The sequence below is a fragment of the Myxine glutinosa genome, chromosome 2, assembly GCF_964187855.1.
Source record: "Myxine glutinosa chromosome 2, kmMyxGlut1.1, whole genome shotgun sequence".
Classification (NCBI taxonomy): Eukaryota; Metazoa; Chordata; class Myxini; order Myxiniformes; family Myxinidae; genus Myxine; species Myxine glutinosa.
In genome coordinates, this window is record NC_136262.1 from 33539931 (window position 1) to 33561417 (window position 21487).

The 21487-nt window shown below is 55.1% G+C and overlaps 1 protein-coding gene and 1 long non-coding RNA gene across 3 annotated transcripts in view; both read left to right on the forward strand.

Annotated features, from left to right (window-relative positions):
* LOC137422652 (uncharacterized) overlaps window positions 1–21487 on the forward strand; it is a 1758619-nt gene that overhangs the window by 633871 nt on the left and 1103261 nt on the right. The gene's annotated exons all lie outside the window — the stretch shown is intronic.
* LOC137421892 (tyrosine-protein kinase HCK) overlaps window positions 19823–21487 on the forward strand; it is a 41837-nt gene continuing 40172 nt past the window's right edge. The window contains exon 1 of one of the 2 annotated variants that reach the window (XM_068108401.2): window positions 19823–20185. The gene's annotated coding sequence lies outside the window, so the exon portion shown is untranslated. The remainder of the gene's footprint in view (window positions 20186–21487) is intronic. The other variant, XM_068108399.2, reaches the window with a different exon arrangement.

Consider the following 21487-nt stretch of genomic DNA (forward strand, 5'->3'; position numbering starts at 1 on the left):
AGGAGATCAGAAGAGGTGTGAGTGAGGAGGTCGGAGGAGTGCGCGAGGAGGTGAGGCACTGTAAGGAGCACATGGAGAAGGAGGTGAGAAAGGGGACTGTAAAGTTACAAGGGGGCATAGAGGTCATGACGCAGGAGGTGGAACAGCTGACGGAGGGACAAAAAGAAGTAACGGAGCAGGTTCAAAGGAACACTGCGGTATTAGGAGGGTTGAAAGCGACACAGAAAGAACTAAAAGATGACTTGATAGCGACGAAGAGGGAATGTCAGATGGTACGTGAGGGACTGACAACGAGGTTGGACGAGGTGATAGAGGTAATGGAGACGAAGGACCGGCAGGTGATGACGCACATGGAAACGGTCAAGGTAGCCTTGGAGGACGAGCTTGAGGAGACGTACCGGGGAATAAAAGAGGTGAAGCAGAAATTAGAAGAAGTGGAAGAAGGGATGAGCGAAATTAAGAAGCGACGGAGAGGGGATAAGAAAGAGATAAAAGAGGAGATAAAAGAATTGGTCCAAAGTCTGTGTTTGGATCGTGATGATGTGCTCATTAACCGGATGAGGGATTCGCAGGTGATGGAGGAGAAGCGAAGAGGAAGAGGACCCGGTGTAAGTGGTGACCAATATGGTCGTGCGTATGATGCGCCAGGTGATTTAAGAAGCTTGGGGGTCGAGATGGACCCGGGTGTTCGTGAGAGGCCGTTGGTGAAGTGTGCGACAGGTCTGGTGTGCGAAAAAGGAGGTGTGCGAGAAAGTCCGACTCTGGGGTGTGTGAGGAAAAAGTGCGTGCCAAGGAGTGAGGGTGCTGGCGAGAGTGAGTCGGTCGTAGCGCGTGTGCGAGGGAGCACATGGAAGCGCGGTGTGGTAAGTGTTACAGAGGGTGTGACGGGAGAGTGTGCGCAAGAGTGTGCGCGAGAAAGGTGTGTGACGGACGGGTGCATGGGGAAAGAGTGCGCTGTCAAAGGCAAGGAAGAATGCACACCTGTGGTGAGTGTTACAGAGGGTGTAACGGGAGAGTGTGCGCGAGAAAGGTGTGTGGCGGACAGGTGCATGAGGAAAGAGTGCGCTGTCAAGAGTAAGGGTGAGTGCGCTGTCAAGAATGGAGGTGAGAGTAGTGAGAGTGACAAGGAGAGTGAGTTGGTTGTGACAGGTGAGCGAGGATGTACACCTGGGATGGAAGGATGCACACCTGGAATGGTAGAGCGTGAGTGGGAATGCACGCTGGAGTTGGTGGTGAGGCACGTGGTTGGGTGTGCAAATGAGGGCACACCTGTGATTGTCACAGAGGAGGTGACTGAGGAGGGGGCGCGAAGAGGTGTGTTGGTGAGGTGTGCGACCAACGAATGTGTGCCAAAGTGTTCGGTGGTCAGGTGTGTGACCAAGGCTGTGAGTGGAATGGGTGTACCTGGGTGTGTAAGGAACGGTACAAGGAGCATGGAAACGGCTGGATGTGTGAGCAAGGAACGGGCTGCGGGGTGTAAGCGTCCAGGTGAAGCATCGACGGTAACCGGTTTAGAGGTTAGAGCGACTTTTAGCCGAATCGGGCCCTCGGTGCGTGCTGGGCCTCGCTTTGGACGGCCGCGTCCGTGCTCCACTTGGCGGAGCGGGCGGCTGGATAGGAAGGGTCGTCATGGCGACCACTTTTTGTTGAGGTATTCCGTCAGGTCGAGATCGAGCCATGGGATGGCTCCGTGCCGAGATGGTGCGTGGGATCTCGGCCCGGGTAAACCTCCTTCCCTGCACCGAATGCGGGACGTATCCGGCCGCTGGCACCAAACAACCCGCATTCATGGCTTGGCTTTACGAAGCCGGGCTTTGGACAGGAATTGGCGCACCGAGAGGCATTAGTGAGTAGACTGGGTGATGAGGTTAGTGTTTTGGACCCAAAATTAGAGAAAAACAAAATTTGATGATTGGCAAGGGATTGGCAGTAGTGATTGGCAGATGATGGGTAGTGATTGGCAAATTTTTGATTTGTTGAAATTTGATGTGCAAAATTGGTAGTGAGCGATGGGCCCGGTGGGTAAGGCTGGCATCCATGCCACCCTTCCCAGTGGGGGCAAAGGAGCAATAGCTTATGGGGTGATGGCAGTGAAAACTAGCCCGGGTGGGTTAGGTTATATTGTAGGGATCTAGCGAAGATGACATTAGGTGACGTTAAGTTTAGTTAGTGACTGATACCTGTAGTGGGGACGCAGGTAGATTAGTGTGGATGATAATGACGTGGGAGCGCAATAGTTTAAAGGGACGACTGGGAAGCGCAAGTTTCAGAAGGGAGTAGTTAGCTGAGATGATGCTGTGTGTGTGAGAATTGAACAGGTGTGATTGCACAGGTGTGCAACTGGACAGGTGTGTGGAGCAGTGTATGAGTAGTGAGTGTTGTGGATCAGCGCGAATGCGCTTGGGGAGAGAAGGGTGCAGGTGGCACCAGGTGTGAGAGCACAGGTGTGCAGGTACAGGTGTGTGGAGAGAGTTGGAGTAAGTGGTACGGAGTGGTGTGCATGGTGCGAAGGTAGGATGGGGGAAGAGTGGACCCCTTTCACGAGTACCCGGGGCGGGTAGTGTAAGTGTTAGGCAGAGGGTATAGGTAAATTGTGGTTGGATATTGGCATTTGTGGTGCGGTTGCAGAATGGTATTGTGGATGGGTGCATTAGTGTTGTGGAAATGGCTGGGCGTGTAGCCTGTTAGTGTGTGTAGTTGGTTGGGCACTCCACCACTGTGAGGATGTCGGCCAGGTGAGGCCGCAGGTGGGCTCTGGGAGCCGGTAGTTGTGAGTGGGTGCCTGAGGATCCCGGGTGTGGATCGGGCAGCCCAGTGCCAGAGAGGGCACCGAGTGGGGAGAGCGCCAGAGGGCCTTCCCCAGGTAGTTAGGTTAGGGTAAGGAGCAGGTAAGCTCGGAGGCAACTGCAGTGGTGGAGGTGTGCAGGTGGGTAGACCCGCTGGGAGAGGTACACGCCACAGCCCAGAAATTGTGCGAGGGCACCGGGAGATGAATCGGGGGAGTGAGACCCCAAATTGAAAAGCACCACAGTTTGGACAATGGGAATTGGTTTTTAGAACCCATAGTGTAAGAGGGCCAATGGTTTGGCAGGAGAAAGACCCCGGGTAATGTAAAATTGTTAAAGTCATTTAGGAAATAGTTAGGATTGATGAACCTGTCGCTCCATACGCAGCCACTTACCTGTGGTGATGATGATGACTCCACACCTGTGTTTTCTTTGTTTTGGTGCAGGAAATGAGAATTGCTGTGAGGATTTGTGAGACGCATCACGACGTGGATGAGACATTGGGGTGATTCCATCTCTCCCTCCTTAGGAGGGACTGATGATGAATTGGTAATGGCAAATTTTGATGTTCAGTTGGAGATGGCAAATTTTGATGAGAGTTGAAAATGGCAAATTTGATTGGTTAGGAGGGAGAGAAGACGAATTTGGTATATGGGAGGAACGGGGAAGACAGTAGGGATGTTTGTGATTTGTAAAGTAGATGTTTATGGGTAGTGTTGTGTTTTGTGGATACAGTAAGGGGTAAGGGAGGGACAATGTAGGTTACCTGGTGGGGGGGAGCGTACGGTAGGAACGTACCTGTCTCACCTGGTTCCCATGTGCCCCTAGTGTGCATTACCTTGTGTTGCGTGCACTTTTGCGCCCTTACCACCTTACTCACTTGTCTGCTTCTTTTGTCTCCCACCTCCGAGGATCTGGCTTTGGGGCAGAGAGAGAGGAGAGAGAGAGGTGCTGGCTACGCAGTTGTGGGCCTGCACTTTCGCTGCTTGCTGCCTGGATCGATACACCATATGGACCGCAATTTTGGTGGCCACCCACAATGGACCGCAGTTCTTTTGCGGCCAAGCACCACCCGTGGATGGACCTATGGGTCAACGTGGCACCTATGCCATACAGGTGAACCACTAATAGTTGACACCACTGAAGGCCACAATACAGAAATGGACGCGGTTGGCGCCTTTCTTTATTTTTGAAAGAAGCCAGAAGGCCAAGTGCACCACACGAAGAGCAAGAGACACCTGCAGCGTTAGGGGTTGTTGAATTTATTTTTATTCATTGAACAATGGTGACTGCACCGATTGGTGCTGCGGTGGTGCTTTTGGTGCTTGGATGGGGTGCTCTGCACATTATTAAAGGCCGTAAGGCCACAGAGCACTCGTGGGTTGGTGTATCGATGCTGGCATGCGTGCTCTCTCTATGCATAACATCTGCATGTGTTCCTCCAAAAACAGGTCCTGGATCGTAGTGTAAATAGCAGCGTAGTCTTGTGTAAATAATGCTCCCTACCGGCTGTATGTTTAGTTTGCGAATTCTTTCCGCGATTCGGTTATCCTGTGGGCGTGTTTCTGTGAGGAGAAGGGTGCAATGTCGCAGGGGGACATATTTACTCATTTGTGAATATCTGTAAAACTGTCGCACTCAGGGTAGAGTTAATAGTAGAGGGAACTACATCTGAGTGCCACACTAAAATAGGTAAAAATTTATCGGGTCGGGACGCCCCGAGGGTAGAGAAGGGTGCAATGTTGCGAATATGGCATTTGGCCTCCATATCCACTTGTAAATATTCCCCTATTTCCCCAATACTCCCCAACTATCCCCAATCCCCCATTCCCTAGTCCCATTGCCTGTAAATAACACTCTGTAGAACCGACCTTCCCCTTTTTCCCCCATTAAATGTCGTGCCCAGGTCCACCGCATCTCACGTAGACAACTTTCGGACATCTTGCTAGTTATTCTTAGTCTATGTCAGTTAAGGACTCGTTTCCATTAATTCTGACTCTTCGTTGCACCAGAATGTGATTGTATGGCACCAGTAGTGAGTTTAGGACCTCCCCTTACCTCCTCCCATCTTCCCCATGAAACAACAACAACAACAACAACAACAACTACAACTACAACAACAGAGGAGAATGGGGGCGGCGCGGCGCGGGGAGTGTGCGTCCTCACTGCGGCGTGGTTAGCCGCCATTGCCCATGCGCTCCACGGGGTTACCACGAAAGGGCCGGCTGTCAGCTCCTCGTCAGGGGCGGAGCCGGTAACCCCCCCGCACCCAATAAGAAGGGCGGACCGATTCCATCTGGGGCGGAGCTAACTAGCCGAGGGCGTGTCACTCCCCGCCGGATATACGCAGCGACTTACCGGACGTGACGTCAGATGCGCCCCGAGCTTGAAGAAGAGACAAGTCGCGACCTCGAGCGCTGAGAGAGACCTCCCGCATCTCTGGACCGGACCGGGTCGATTCTGTCCTTGAGCCAAGAATGCACCTTGAGCCATCGACTGCCCGCTTTCCTTGCCATCAATCCCCGTGTGAGTCAGTTTTGTCCTGTTTATCTGTCGTCTGTCGGGGCTAATATAAGACCGTGTTTAAGTGCCTATCTTCCTATGCTGTCCCTCTCATTCCTGTAATCTAACCTTCCGCCATAATATAACCTCCTCCGGAGGTCTTGAGAACCGTATCCCTGGTGTCGTGTCATTTTAATCCCAGCCGTTGTGTCCTTTTCCTTCATTGATCTAGCGTAGCGCGACTCGGCCAAGGTTCGAGTATAATCGGGTAACTTGTGCGGACACGGCGGCCATTCCGCTCGGCCCACCATAACATCAAAGTCGTGTCTGTAACAACATGTTGCTATTTTATATTCTGTTAAAGCGCGGCGTTACGCGCGCTGCTTGCGAGCAAGGAGGAAGCGGCCAAGCGGTAACTTATAAGCGTCTTTATTTCAGGAGCTCACTGTAACACTGGCCCGCTCCGGGCTGCGCGCCCGGTGTATATCATGAGGCCACGCCTACCCCTCGGGCGTGGCCACCGCCCACTTGGTGCGCGGAATGATGTCACCACGCCAGTGGGCTTTTGTGTCCGCCACACGCGCCTCCCCAGAATTCCCGCGCACCTGGAGGGCCAGTTTGCGGGGCAGACGAATGACCCGGCCGAAGCGCCCCCTGGCGATCGGCGGCGTCCGGGGTGCAGGGATGCCAGGTGGGATGCCCCTGGCTGCCCCTGGGATGGGTGCAGGACCGGGGGGCGGCGTGGCGGCGGGGCTGGGCGGTGCCGGGGGTCCGCCCGCAGGGGGGCGGCCCCGACGTGGGGGTCGGGCCACTGGCGGTGGATGGTCCACGTCGAGGTGGGCCGGCTTGAGGCGGTCTACCGAAACGCGGCCAGGAGTACCGCCGATGTCCAGGGTGAAGTGCTTCGCCCCGGTCTCCAGCACGCGGAAAGGCCCGTCGTACGGGGGCCGCAGTGGTGTCCGGTGGGCATCGTGGCGGACGAAGACGTACTCCGCCGTGTGAAGCTCCGGGGCGACGTGCGTCGGTGGGTGCCCGTGGCATGCCGTTGGCACCGGGGCGAACCTCTGGGCGGCCTCTTGCAGAGCGGAGCGCTGCTGTGCCGCGGACCATGGTGCCGTGGAGTCGGGGAGGAACTCACCCGGCACCCGCAGCGGTTGCCCGAAGACCAACTCTGCCGCGGATGCGCGCAGGTCCTCCTTGGGCGCCGTCCGGAGGCCCAGCAGGACCCAGGGCAGCCTGTCGACCCAGCCGCCGTCGCGGAGGGTGGCCCGGAGCGCGGCCTTCAATGAGCGGTGAAATCGCTCACACAGGCCGTTAGCCTGGGGGTGGTAGGCCGTGGTTCGGTGCAGCCGGACCCCGAGCCCCTGCACGACCACCCCCCAGAGCTCCGAGGTGAACTGGGGGCCGCGGTCGGACGAGATGTCTGAGGGGGCGCCGAACCGGGCGACCCAGGTGGCGATGAAAGCCTGCGCGACATCGGCCGCCGTTGTCGACGCCAAGGGCACGGCCTCCGGCCACCGGGTGGTGCGGTCCACCATGGTGAGGACGTAGGTGAAACCCCGCGAGGGGGGCAGAGGTCCCACCAGGTCCACGTGGACGTGGTCAAAACGGCGTTCCGGCACCGTGAACGGGGCCAACGGGGCCTGGGTGTGCCGGTGCACCTTGGCGCGCTGGCACGCGAGGCACGTCCTGGCCCAGCCGTGGACGGCCTTCCGGAGGCCATGCCAGACGAACTTGTCGGCGATCAGCCTTTGGGAGGCCCTCGCGCCCGGGTGGGACAGGCCGTGGATGGCGTCAAACACCTGGCGCTGCCAGCCCGCGGGCACGATGGGGCGAGGACGCCCGAGGGAGACGTCGCACAAGAGGGCCGCGCCCGCGCCGTCGAACGCCACCTCGGTGACGCGGAGGCCCGTGACGGCGGTCCGCAAGGCCTGGACGTCGGGGTCAGTGGCGTGGTCCGCTGCCATCCGGGCATAGTCGATGCCGAGGTGGACTGCGTGGGCGACGGCCCGGGAAAGGCAATCCGCCACCGGGTTGTCCTTCCCCGCGACATGCTGGATGTCTGTCGTGTACTCGGACACGGCCGAGAGGTGACGCTGCTGCCGGGCCGACCACGGCTCGGTGACCTTGCCCATCGCGAAGATCAGCGGCTTGTGGTCGACGAAGGCAGTGAATGCACGGCCCTCGAGCAGATGGCAGAAGTGCCTGACCGCCAAGTGAAGCCCGAGCAACTCGCGGTCGAAGGTACTGTAACGGCGTTCGGGCGGGCGAAGCTGCCGGCTAAAGAACGCCAGCGGTTGCCAAGCTCCACGCACTCATTGCTCGTGCACCGCGCCCACCGCGTAGTCCGAGGCATCGGTGGTGAGGGCGATCGGTGCATCGGGCGCCGGGTGCGCGAGCATGGTGGCGTTAGCCAAGGCGAGCTTCGCACCCGTGAACGCCGTGTCCATCTGCTCGGTCCAGGTAACGTCGCCTTTGCCCAGCTTACCTCGGAGAGCTTCGTGCAGGGGGTGCAGGAGCTGGGCAATATGGGGCAGGAACCGATGGTAAAAGTTCACCATGCCCAGGAACTCATGCAGCCCTCTGATCGTGCGGGGGCGCGGAAACCCCTTCACCGCCTCCACCTTGGCCGGCAGGGGGACGGCTCCGTGCCTGGTGACACGGTGCCCCAGAAAATCGATTATGGTGGCGCCGAACCGGCACTTTGCGGGGTTCACAATCAGGCCATGCTGGCCCAGGCGTTCGAAGAGCGTGCGGAGGTGGCGTAGGTGCTCTTCGCGGGACGCGCTGGTGATGAGGATATCGTGCAGGTAGACATAGACAAAATCCAAGTCACGCAGGACGCTGTCCATCAGTCGCTGGAACGCCTGAGCCGCATTCTTCAGACCGAAGGGCATGCGCAGGAACTCGAAGAGTCCGAATGGCGTGATGACCGCCGTCTTCGGGACGTCCTCCGGCCTGACGGGGACCTGATGGTAGCCGCGTATGAGGTCCACCTTCGAGAAGAAGGACATGCCCGCCAAACGGGCGGAAAAGTCCTGAATGTGGGGGACGGGGTAGCGGTCGGGAGTCGTGGCGTCATTGAGACGGCGATAGTCCCCGCACGGTCGCCACCCCCCGCCGGGCTTCGGCACGATGTGCAGCGGCGACGCCCAAGCGCTCTCTGAGCGCCGAACGATGCCGAGTCGCTCCAGGGTAGCGAACCCCGCTTTTGCCACCGCCAGCTTCGTCGGTTCGAGGTGGCGTGCCCGGGCGTAGACCGGTGGCCCGACGGTGGGGATGTGATGGGCCACCCCGTGCTTGACGGCCCCCGCCGAGAAGGTGGGTCGCGTGAGGGCCGGGAAGCCGGCGAGGAGGCGGGTGAATGCGTCCACTGCCGGAAGCGTACAGACCAACGTGGCCGGAACCGAACCGTTCGGCAAGCCGCTTGGCAAGCCGCTCGTTGAGCTGGGCAACGCACAAGCGAGCGAGCTGAACGTCTCGGCCTGGACAAGACGTCTGCGCTTGACGTCGACCAGGAGCCCATTAGCGCACAGGAAGTCCGCGCCAAGCAGTGCCATGGGCACGTCGGCGGTGACGAACGTCCATCGGAAAACCTGCCCTCCGAACCGCAGAGAGAGGCAGCGTTTTCCGTACGTACGGATGGGCGTCCCATTCGCGGCAAGCAGTGCGGGGCCCCCACCCGCGGCGTGCTTGTCTGACGTGCCGGCGGGAACGACACTCACCTGCGCTCCCGTGTCGCACAGGTAACGGCGCCCGGAGAGGTGTCCGTTATGAACAGCAGGCTGCTCGAACGGCCGGCGCTCATCGCCACTATTGAGCGCCGGCCCAGGCGTTTCCCGACCTGTTGAAGGAGCATGGCGGATGACACTGCCGAGCTTCGTGGCCGAACTTGGCGTGGAACCAGCACCAGGTGGTGGAGCTGGAGGAGCGCGGCTGGCTCCGCCAGGCCGGTGGAGTTGGCGGGTTTCCCCGCGGTGGCGGTTTTCGCCGCGGCGGTGGGCGGGGCGTGGCGGCAGTCACGAGGTGCGTATCAGCATGCTGCATATGCTGTATAAGCTGATGCTGTGGATCAGCAGTATCAGCAGCAGCATCAGCAGCATCAGCCACGAGGGCCGTGACGGCCACGCCGACTCTTGCCCGCGTGTCCAAAGCGGCGAAGTACTTGTCCGCCTCGGCTGCCAATGCTCGGGGTTCCGTTAGCCCGGTCCTGGCCAACGCGAGGCGAACCTGCGCTGGAAGTTGGCGACGGAAAAGCGCCCGGAATAGAGAACCGGGGGCTTCGTCGCCCAACAGTGACAGCATATGGTCCATTCGGACCAACGGGCGCGTGTCACCGAGCTCGGGGAGATCCAGGAGGCGATCGGCCCGTGCATCGTCCGTGAGGCCGAACGTGGCTAGGAGTAGCCGCTTGAGTGCCTCGTACTTGTGGCCGTCCGGTGGGTGGCGAAGGACGGACACAACTGGAGCGGCCGTGCCAGGCCCGAGGGAGGCGACGACGTGGCAATAGCGCGTGTCATCGCCGGTGAGGCGCCGAAGCTGAAATTGGGCTTCGGCCTGGACGAACCAGACTTCGGCCTGAGCCTCCCAAAATTCGGGAAGTTTGATGAAGTTGGCCATGGCAATGGCGTCGCGTGTGGAAGGATCGCTCCGGCAGATCCAACGTCAAGGGGGTCACCAGTAAAGCACGGCGTTACGCGCACTGCTTGCGAGCAAGGAGGAAGCGGACAAGCGGTAACTTATAAGCGTCTTTATTTCAGGAGCTCACTGTAACACTGGCCCGCTCCTGGCTACGCGCCCGGTGTATATCATGAGGCCACGCCTACCCCTCGGGCGTGGCCACCACCCAGTTGGTGCGCGGAATGATGTCACCACGCCAGTGGGCTTTTGTGTCCGCCACACTCTAATTATAATTTATCATAATTTGGCAATATCCTGACATGTCTTGGAGAATAACAAAAATATTTACTATGACCATCATGTTTCTCTGCCCAGAAGTATAACTCAGAAGTTTGTTTTCTCTATACTCTTCTGATTCTGATTATTTGATAAACTAGGACGTGCCCGTACGTGGGTGCCCGTTCCTTGCCAAAAAAAAAAAAAAAAATGTCTTCGCCCATGCATGCATGGGCGTGCCCATGGGCCCATGGGCGTGCCCGTAAGTGCGTGATGTGACCGTACAATGAATATATCGTCCCGACGCCGCAGCTCGGATGGCGCTGCAGTTAATCGGGCCTGTATCGGCAGAGTTATTATAAACGTGTACTACAATCGATCGTACCTTACAACAATCAACACAGATTGCAACGTCAAATAAATGAATACGCTCTCAAATGTGCCGTCCGAGGCAGCGTCTGCTCGCCACGTTCAGCATCAGTACGTCGTCACTATGACTATCCGTAAGTCCGGAAGTGACGTCCTCATTTGACTGTCCGGAAGGTCGCATATCGCAGTTACGATGAATCGCAAATTAGTTTTAATTAGTTTTAAAACATAGTTTAACGCCAACATAGCGGCAACATAGTTTGCCAACGTGAAATAAATGAATACGCTCTCAAATGTGCCGTCCGAGGCAGAGTCTGTTCGCCACGTTCGGCACACGTGATAGCTCGCTGCTCTCTGATTGGTTGAATCGTTTTTTGGACATAGCTCGGTAACTACTTCTCCGATTAATATGAAACCTTGAAAAGGCACATCCTCGGGTCCCCAGCAATATACCTGGCAAGTTTAAAGTATATCGGACCCGTGGTTGTCGAGAAACAGCGGTCACAGACAAACAGACACACAGACACACAGAGATTACTGGAATTATAGATAGATGGGAGCAATTTATTTTCAATGGTACTCACTTCAGTAAGAATATTGTGCCATGTGGAACGAAAAAACAAAACAAAACAAGACCAACACTTGACCACAAATATGGTACGTATACAAGTATTCACATACCAATTTATTTGGCAGATCCATGTTATATTATCAGCCATGAAAAAGTAAACGCAGTCATATTTCCTGTTCTTTAAATTTTTTAAGAATATTTAATTATTATTAATATTTAATATTCATATTAATATTATTTAATATTTAATTGAATTTATTTAACTAGGGCATTGCCCGTACGTGGGTGCCCGTTCCTTGCCCAAAAAAAAAAAAAACGCTACCCGTACGCTCTACCCCGCCCGTACGCCCGTAAACAAAAAATAACAACGCTCTTCGCTTCCGCCCTTCGCTCTGACTGAATTGGGAGAAATAATGCGCATAAGAAATCGAATTACGTACCGTAATGGCGGTCAGCTCGTAACGCGCACACTGTCCGGAAGTTCGCATATCGCATATCTATCTATCTATCTATTAATGCCCATTTATTCAATTATCGCCAACGTATTTTGGCTTTTTGCAATTTAATCGCAAGGAAAAGTAGAAAGAGAAGAGGGAAAAAAAGAAAAGCCTTGCCTTGCTGCAAACAGCTGCTGCAAACAACAACAACATGGAAGGCTGCACTGTCCGGAAGTTGGCATATCGCAGTTACGATTATTTTAGTGTTAATGGCCAATTATTCAATTAGCGCCAACGTATTTTGGCTGTTTGCAATTTAATCGCAAGGAAAAGTAGAAAGAGAAGAGGGAAAAAAAGAAAAGCCTTGCATTAACGCATTAACGCTTGCATTGCATTAACGGTTCGGCACACGTGATAGCTCGCTGCTCTCTGATTGGTTGAAGCGTTTTTTGGACATAGCTCGGTAGGTACTTGTCCGATTAATTACAAACCTTGAAAAGGCACATCCTCGGGTCCCCAGCAATATACCTGGCAAGTTTCAAGTATATCGGACCCGTGGTTGTCGAGAAACAGCGGTCACAGACAAACACACAGACACACAGACACACAGACACACAGACACACAGACAGACACACAGAGATTGCTGGAATTATAGATAGATTATATTTAATTATTTAATTATTTAATATTTAATATTATTATTTATTATTAGAATATTTAATTTATTTAATATTTAATATTTAATTAGAGGGAATTTAAAGAATTTAATATTTAATTATCAGCATATTTCCTACGAAAATTCCACCTTCCCACTTTATTTTATTCCATTCCGAATTGATTTTAATCCGTTCTAGGGTTGAAAAAGCATTATCACAGGATTTATTCTTTTTTTTTTTTTCTTTTTTTTTTGTATACTGAATCGAGGCTCGTGAAAGAGCTAACATTTATTTCACAAACAAATCAACCAGACAAACAAAATATACAAAAGAGGGAGCGGAAGCCAAGATGGGGAGAGATGGGGAAGCACACAACCACAACATTTGAGAGCAGGGAGAAGTGTGGGAGGGAGAGGGCTTGGGGGCAGGAGGCGTGGGAAGGGGAGGGGGGGGGGGGGAGAGGTATAAAACACATGGGGACCGAAATTAGCGGGGGTAGAAAAGATCAAGGTTTTGGATGGGGGAGGATAAGAGATGGTGGTGAACAGCTGTTTTAAAGACCTGGAGGGTAGAGTGGGATTGAAGAGAGTGAGGGAGTTTGTTCCAGAGGCGGGAGAAAAGAGGAATGAAGGAGTGAAGGTGAGCAGAAAGTCTTGATTTTGGCAGTTTAACCATAAGAGGGTTGCAGGCAGATCTTGTGCGACCTGTAGGAATATTTGGGGGACAGAGCCCAGAGAGAGCTGGGGGAGCAAGTCCGGAGAGGAGTCGGTAGAAGACGGAAAGACCACCAACCTGCCTGCGGTGAGTGAGTGAAAGGCCCTTGGAGTTAGCTTCATCGTGGGAGATTCCAATGATTCTGAACGCTTTGGTTTCAACAGCGTGAAGATGGGCTAGGTGTGAGGCAGGAGCACCAGACCAGAGGGGAGAGCAGTATTCCATAGAGCTGCGGATGAAAGCCTTGCATGTGGTGAGGAGCTCAGGTGTGCCAAGGAAGGACTTCACACGACGGAGGATGCCCAGTCGGCGACTGGCTTTGGAGGCCAGATTTGAAATGTGGTTTTCCCAGGAAAGATCATGGCGAATAGTGAGACCCAAAAGCTTGAGTGACAGAACTTCTTGGAGAGGCTTATTCAGAAAGTGGATGGGAGGGTTTTCCAGTCGGTCTTTTCGGAGAGACATCATAAGAGTGTGAGATTTATCAGGATTGAAAGACATGTTCTATTTGTTTGCCCAGTCTGTGATTTTGTCCAGGTCTGCAGAGAGTGAGGAGGCTGCAGACTGCCGATCTGAGGGATGAGGAATGGAGCGACAGAGAGTAGAGTCGTCAGCAAAGAGATAGAGAGGATTTTCAAGAGAGTCAGAGAGATCATTGATGAAGACCAGAAAAAGCACAGGGCCCAGAACACTACCTTGGGGAACTCCAGCCTGAACAGGAAGAGGAGATGAGAGAAACCCATTCAGGGCCACACGTTGACTACGACCAGAGAGGAAGTCCGCCAGCCATGCGTGGAGATTTCCATGGATACCAAAGGAGGAGAGTTTGGTGAGCAGAGCAGGGTGCCAGACCGTATCGAAGGCACGTGAAATGTCAAGGGAGACAGCTCTAATTTCCTGTTTGGCATTGAGGACCTCCATCCATTGTTGAGAAAGCAGAAGCAGCATGTCCAGAGTAGAGTGACCAGGTCTGAAACCAAATTGATGATCAGAGATCAAGCCATTGGAGAAGAGGAAAGATTTCATATCTGAAGCAATGATGGATTCCATGACTTTGCTGATAATTGGGAGAAGGCTGATTGGTCTGTAGTTGCTGGGATTGATGAAATGCCATCGTACGCTGCTTACGGTTATAAAAACCGCAGCGGTCGATTTGAATGAAGAGGAGGAATCACATTACTGTACGGGCTACCGCTGGGTTTTCACAATCGCCTTGCACCTATCAAGGACGCGGAGCGATCACCATGCCGGGCTCGTCCAGGACGCCCGGGCAGGCCCGCGCTCAACTTGCCAGGCCTCGGTCGGGACGCCCGGGCATGCCCGGGCATGCCCGGGCAGGCTCGCCCTCAACTTGCCAGGCCGCAGCCAGGATGCTGGGCCACGCCCCCTCTCGCCTTTCCTGGGCAAACGCTCCGGGATAATATGTATATATATTGCTGCCCGATAAACGGGCTTTTTAGAGAGTGCCTGAGTGTTTGGTTTGATTAAAGCAACTCGGATGAATTCCAGCTTTTTGTCACATCCATTCTTCCGATCGACGTGGGAGCCCCAGCTCCTTCATTGGTGACCTACCGACATGGACACGGCAGTCGCCCTTAAACTGCCTACCTTCTGGGAGGCTCACGCGGCGGTTTGGTTCGCACAGGCGGATTCCCTGTTCGCCCTGCGAGGCATCACGGCCGACGACACCCGCTTCCACCATGTGGTAGCAGCGCTCGGTTCGGCCACCGCGGCCCGCGCCCTGAGCCTCCTCGAGAGCCCGCCAGCCGCTGACAAATACGGCGCGATTAAGAAGCTTCTCCTCGACGCTTTCGCCCTCCCATCGGCGGAACGCGCACGGCGTCTGCTCGACCTGCCCGAGCTCGGCGACACGCGCCCTTCCGAGCGAATGGACTACATGCTTTCACTGCTCGGCGAGCACTCTCCGGCATTCCTGTTCCGGGAGCTGTTCCTCCGTCAGCTGCCTAACCCGGTACGCCTCGCCCTGGCAAGCACGACGATCACAGATCCCCGGGCCCTTGCCAGAGAAGCCGACAAGATCTCCGCCGCAGGTCAGCGCATCGCAGCGGCGACATGGGACCCACCGCCGTCCGACGCAACACCCATGGCGCCCGAGCACCCGGCACGGTCGACGACCGAACTGCCGACGCAATTGGCGGCCACTACACCGAGCCGACCACCTCCAGCACGACGACCGGGGCCTCCACCTGACCAAGCGTGGTGTTACTATCATGCCAGGTTCGGACAGAAGGCCCGGGCATGCCGACCCCCGTGCACCTTCGGCAGGCCGGGAAACGGCCGGGCCGGCGTTCATTACCAGCCATGAGCGCCGGCCACACGGGCAACTTACTGTTCATCACGGATAAAGCGTCCGGACGGCGCTTCCTGTGCGACACCGGCGCCCAACTGAGCGTCATACCCGCCTCTGACCAGGACAGGCAGTCCGCGGTTTGCGGCCCCTCCTTGGTTGCAGCCAACGGATCGACCATCCGCACCTTCGGCCCATGCAACGTCACCCTCTGCTTCGGCGGCCAACGCTTTGCTTGGACGTTTGTAACCGCAAACGTGCCCATGGCTCTGCTAGGCGCCGACTTCCTCTGTGCACACGGACTGCTGGTGGACGTCCAACGGCGTCGTTTAATCAACGCCGAAACCTTCAGCTCCCTGGTATGCACATTGAGCAGCTCTGCGCCGACCGAGCTGGCATGCGCCGTCCCGGCGGCGAACGAGTTTGCTCGCCTGCTCAGGGAGTTCCCGGCCCTCACGCGGCCGACGTTTTCGGCCGTCGCAGTACGGCATGGGATCGAGCACCACATACCAACCACGGGCCCGCCGGTCTACGCCAGGGCCCGCCGCCTCGACCCAGCCAAGCTCGCCGTGGCGAAGGCCGAATTCGACGCGTTGGAGCACCTCGGCATCGTGCGGCGCTCCGATAGCGCGTGGGCCTCGCCACTGCACATCGTGCCAAAGCCGGGGGGTGGATGGCGCCCGTGTGGCGACTACCGCCGTCTCAATGACGCTACCACCCCCGACAGGTACCCGATTCCGCATATCCAAGACTTCTCCGCCCGTCTGGCGGGACGGGTCATTTTTTCGAAAATTGATCTCATACGGGGATATCACCAGGTACCTGTCAGGGCGGCCGACGTCCCTAAAACGGCAGTCATCACACCGTTCGGCTTATTCGAATTCTTACGGATGCCGTTTGGTCTCAAGAACGCGGCTAAGGCGTTCCAGCGCTTGATGGACGGCGTGCTGCGTGACCTGCCATTCCTTTTCGTTTACCTGGACAACATCCTCGTCGCCAGCACGTCCCAGGCCGAGCACCTCCTCCACCTCCGAACACTGTTCGGGCGCCTCAGCGAGCACGGCCTCATCGTCAACCCGGCCAAATGCCACTTCGGCACGACGGCCGTTGATTTTTGGGGCCACCACATCACCAAGAACGGGGCCGTGCTGCTGCCAACCAAGGTCGAGGCCATCACCACGTTCCCGCGTCCCCGCACCATAAAGGCCCTGCAGGAATTCCTGGGAATGGTGAATTTTTATCACCGCTTCGTGCCCCGCGCTGCTCAACTCATGCGGCCCCTCTACGAAGCCCTCCGGGGCAAGCCGGCCAAGCACGACATCGCCTGGTCCGCAGCAATGGATGCGGCCTTCCAAAGCTCAAAGCGGGCCCTCGCCGACGCAACACTGCTCGCTCACCCAGTGCTCAACGCTCCCATCGCCCTCACCACGGATGCCTCCGACTACGCGGTGGGCGCCGTACATGAGCAATGGGTGAACGGGGTTTGGCAGCCACTCGCTTTTTTCAGCCGGCAGCTCTGGCCGAACGAGCTCAAATACAGCACATTTGACCGGGAGCTCCTCGGTCTACACCTGGCCGTCCGCCATTTCCGCCACCTCCTGGAGGGCCGACCTTTCACGGCGTTCGTCGACCACAAGCCGTTGGTTTACGCCATGGCCAAGGTCACGGAGCCGTGGTCGGCCCGCCAACAGCGCCACCTCTCCGCCGTGTCGGAGTTTACCACGGACATCCGGCACGTCGCCGGCAAAAACAACGCCGTGGCCAACTGTCTTTCCCGGGCCAGCGCGAACGCGGTCCACCTGGGCGTGGACTTTGCGCTTATGGCGGCGGACCAAACCACCGACACCACGGTGCAAGCCCTCCGGGCGGCGGACACGGGCCTCCGCCTGGCCGACATCCCCTTCGCGGACACTGTCCTGCTCTGCGACGTCTCCCAAGGCCAGCCTCGCCCCATCGTGCCCGTCACCTGGCAACGCCGCATCTTCGCCTCCCTCCACGGCCTTTCCCACCCGGGCCAGAAAGCTTCCCAGAAGCTGGTGTCGGCGCGATTCGTCTGGCACGGCCTTCGTCGGGACGTCCGCGATTGGACCAGCACCTGCACGGCCTGCCAACGGGCCAAGGTCCACCGACACACCCAGGCCCCGCTGGTACCTTTCACCATGCCCGAACGACGTTTCAACCACGTCAACGTGGATCTGGTGGGCCCCCTCCCCCCATCACGGGGGTTCACACACCTGCTCACCATGGTGGACAGGACCACCAGGTGGCCGGAGGCCGTTCCCCTCGTCTCCACCACCACCGCCGACGTGGCGCAGGCTTTCATCGCCACCTGGGTCGCCCGCTTTGGCGCACCGGCGGACATCTCGTCAGACCGCGGACCACAGTTCACCTCCGAGCTGTGGGGCGCGGTCGCCCGCAACCTGGGGGTCAAGCTCCACCGTACTACGGCCTACCACCCCCAAGCAAACGGGTTGTGCGAGCGATTCCACCGCTCCATGAAGGCCGCGCTCATGGCCGGCCTTCAAGATGGCGGTTGGGCCGACCGGCTGCCGTGGGTCCTTTTGGGCCTCCGCACGGCCCCCAAGGAGGACCTCCAGGCATCCACCGCCGAGCTTGTCTATGGCCAGGCGCTACGCGTCCTGGGCGAATTCGTGCCCGACGCTTCCAGTCCCTGGTCCACAGCTCACCAGCGCTCGGACCTCCAGGAGGCCGCCCGACGGTTTGCCCCCGTGCCAACATCCCACCACGGTGACCCCCAGTCCTACGTCCCCCCAGCACTTCGCACAGCGGAGTATGTTTTTGTGCGTCACGACGCACATCGGGGGCCACTCCGGCCGCCGTACGACGGGCCCTTCCGGGTGCTGCGACGGGACGACAAGTCGTTCGTCATCGACATCGGCGGCAGGTCGGACCGGATTGCGGTGGACCGCCTCAAGCCGGCGCACGTGGACGTCGACCACCCACCACGGGTGGCCCTTCCGCCGCGTTGAGGCCGCCCCCCGTCCACGGTGCCCCCCACTCGACCGCCCACCACCACACCGGACCCCCTACCACGACCCGCCAGGGGTCGCTTCGGCCGGGTCATCAGGACCCCCCTCAAATTGACCCTGCCGGTGCAAGTCGATTCTGGGGGGACGTGTGTAGCGGCTACCGCTGGGTTTTCACAATCGCCTTGCACCTATCAAGGACGCGGAGCGATCACCATGCCGGGCTCGTCCAGGACTCCCGGGCAGGCTCGCCCTCAACTTGCCAGGCCGCAGCCAGGACGCTGGGCCACGCCCCCTCTCGCCTTTCCTGGGCAAACGCTCCGGGATAATATGTATATATATTGCTGCCCGATAAACGGGCTTTTTAGAGAGTGCCTGAGTGTTTGGTTTGATTAAAGCAACTCGGATGAATTCCAGCTTTTTGTCGCGTCCAATCTTCCGATCGACGTGGGAGCCCCAGCTCCTTCATTACTTCGGTAAATGACATTCGTTTTGGGGAATCGTGGGGGAACAAAGATGGCGGACAAATGGCTTCAAAAAATTAGCTTCCCTTCCTATCCAGTTAGTATAGAGATCAGTGATTACAATACATAACTCTTTTCGAAAGGATACACTACTCAAAATGGCATAAGTATGGCTCACCAATCACATATATCTTACTCTGATCATGTCAGATGTATGTTTTACTACTTCCTTGTCATGGTAAATGTAGGTTTTGCCACCAAAATCAGCTTTATACCACATTCGAATCCAGATTTATTAAAGAAATAAACGTTAAATGGCGGCCATTTTGAAATCCAAGATGGCTGCCCCCGCAACACTTTCAAATTTGCCAACATGATTTTTTTTGTGTTCTCTGGTACCTATATAACATGTTTAGACAGGTGGGATCTTCTAATCATTCAGTGCCCACGGGATGGCATAACCCCCCTGGACTAATACCAAATATGGGGCATCCGGATTCTCCCCTTGCAGGTAACTATATGTGTATAGGTATATCTCACTTTGAAGAACGGCTCACCCCCAAAGTGTCACCACAACTTCTTTCCCATGGCGATTAGTATACCAATGCCAACATTCGATTGAGAAAATGAATTACAATCATCTTTGTTCGCTGACGCAGACTGAATTTAGTCTTTATGAAGACCATTTCTCGGTTCTCTATGACTTCGTCCACTTGTTTCCTTGTTGGTGAATAATAAAAGTTATTGAAAACAGGCTCGGAGCTCGTCTATTAATATATATATATATATATATATATATATATATATATATATATAATATATATATATATTGGGTGAGAGGTATTGCGGGGTTAGGCATATAGCATATGGCTTGGGATGGGTAGGGTACGTTGGTGAACATCTAAACTATATATATATATGCGTACGTAATAAATAGATGCATCGTAGATCAGAGCGCTGTGGCACTTATTCGAGTACGAGACGATGCGCTGAGACCGTGATGGAAGCATCTCGGAGTCGAACATGAATCGGTGCCAGTGCCACCCATGAAGAGCGCGATTGGCCGGTGCCCACGTGGGTAACGAGGACCGTTATCAGGGCTTCGCACGCGGGACCTGCCGGACGTGATGTGTTTCCTTCTGCATTAGTCGTGCATGGAGGAGAGAGGGGGCGGGTTAGCGGTGGAAGACAAGCGCAGGGAGCAACGCCTCGCCCCGATTTCGCCTTATCTATATCATACACATGATATAGATACTCTAAAGCATCGGACGCCCCCGCAGCGAGAGGGTCTGTGCCGCGCGAATGTGGAAGGAAGGCAGCGCGCCATCATCAGCTGGGAAGGCAGTCCGCCGGGCGGTGCGACAAAAAGGGAATTAAGAACACTTCCCGCTCCGCGACTTCCCCGTCGATGTGTCGCCTGTTTCGGGGCTGGGCCGTGCCCCGCGCTCTCGCACTCCGCCGTACGGACCATGCACGCCTGAGCCGCCAGGGCCGGTGAGTTTCTCGAAGTTTGGACCAAACTTTATCACCGGGTTTATTGATGTGTGCACCGGACAGGTGTCCCCGTCGGCCGTTCCCCTTACCCGCCCACCTTGGATCCCGTCCCGAAGAATTTGATGGCGCTTCCCTCTCCCTGGGAAATGTACCGCGACGTGGATTCGTACCCTGTGTACCTTGTATCGAATGCTGGACCACCATGTGTTCATGTAAAGTACACCGTGATGGGGTTTTTATTTACATGTTGGTCTTCACTAACACATCATATTGTATAATTGAATTCGAGTTCCTTTTTACATTTCATATCGATTATAATGAAATAACTTATTATAATGATTGGAAAAACGACGATTGGTTGTTGTTTTCAGTTTGATTCCATCGAACCGAGGCGATCGATACACAGTTTGATTCTGATAAGGAACCGTTCATTTGGTTTTACAAAGAGGAACAATCGCAATCGGTCTCGTCTCTGTCGTTTGTCTATCGGTCGGTTACAGAACCTGTTATAATTTCAATAATAATGTGCATACATACAGTTTCCATACGTATTATAAATTAAATGATAACAAAACCAGATTTTATTAACACAATTTCACAATATAATCGATGGAATGATTAGCCTGACCCTAAAAGTGTTCAAATGTCCATAAATGGCTATTATAAACGTTATACTATATGTCCATATAACAAATGGCTATATATGTCCATAAATGGCAAGTGACTACATAAACACATATGTGCATGGCCATATAAACACATATGCTCATGTCGACACATATAGTCATACATGGCCATATAAACACATATGCTCATCTAGACTCATATAGTCATACATCACCATATAAACACATATGCTCATCTAGACTCATATAGTCATACATGACCATATAAACACACATGCTCATCTAGACTCATATAGTCGTACATGCCCATATAAACACATATGCTAACGTCGACACATATAGTCACACATGGCCATATGAACACATATGCTCATGTAGACTCATATAGTCATACATGGCCATATAAACACATATGCTCATTTGACTCATATAGTCATACATGGCCATATAAACACATATGCTCATTTGACTCATATAGTCATACATGGCCATATAAACACATATGCTCATGTAGAGTCATATAGTCATACATGGCCATATAAACACATATGCTCATGTAGACACATATAGTCATACATGGCCATATAAACACATATGCTCATGTCGACACATATAGTCATACATGGCTATATAAACACATATGCTCATCTAGACTCATATAGTCATACATCACCAT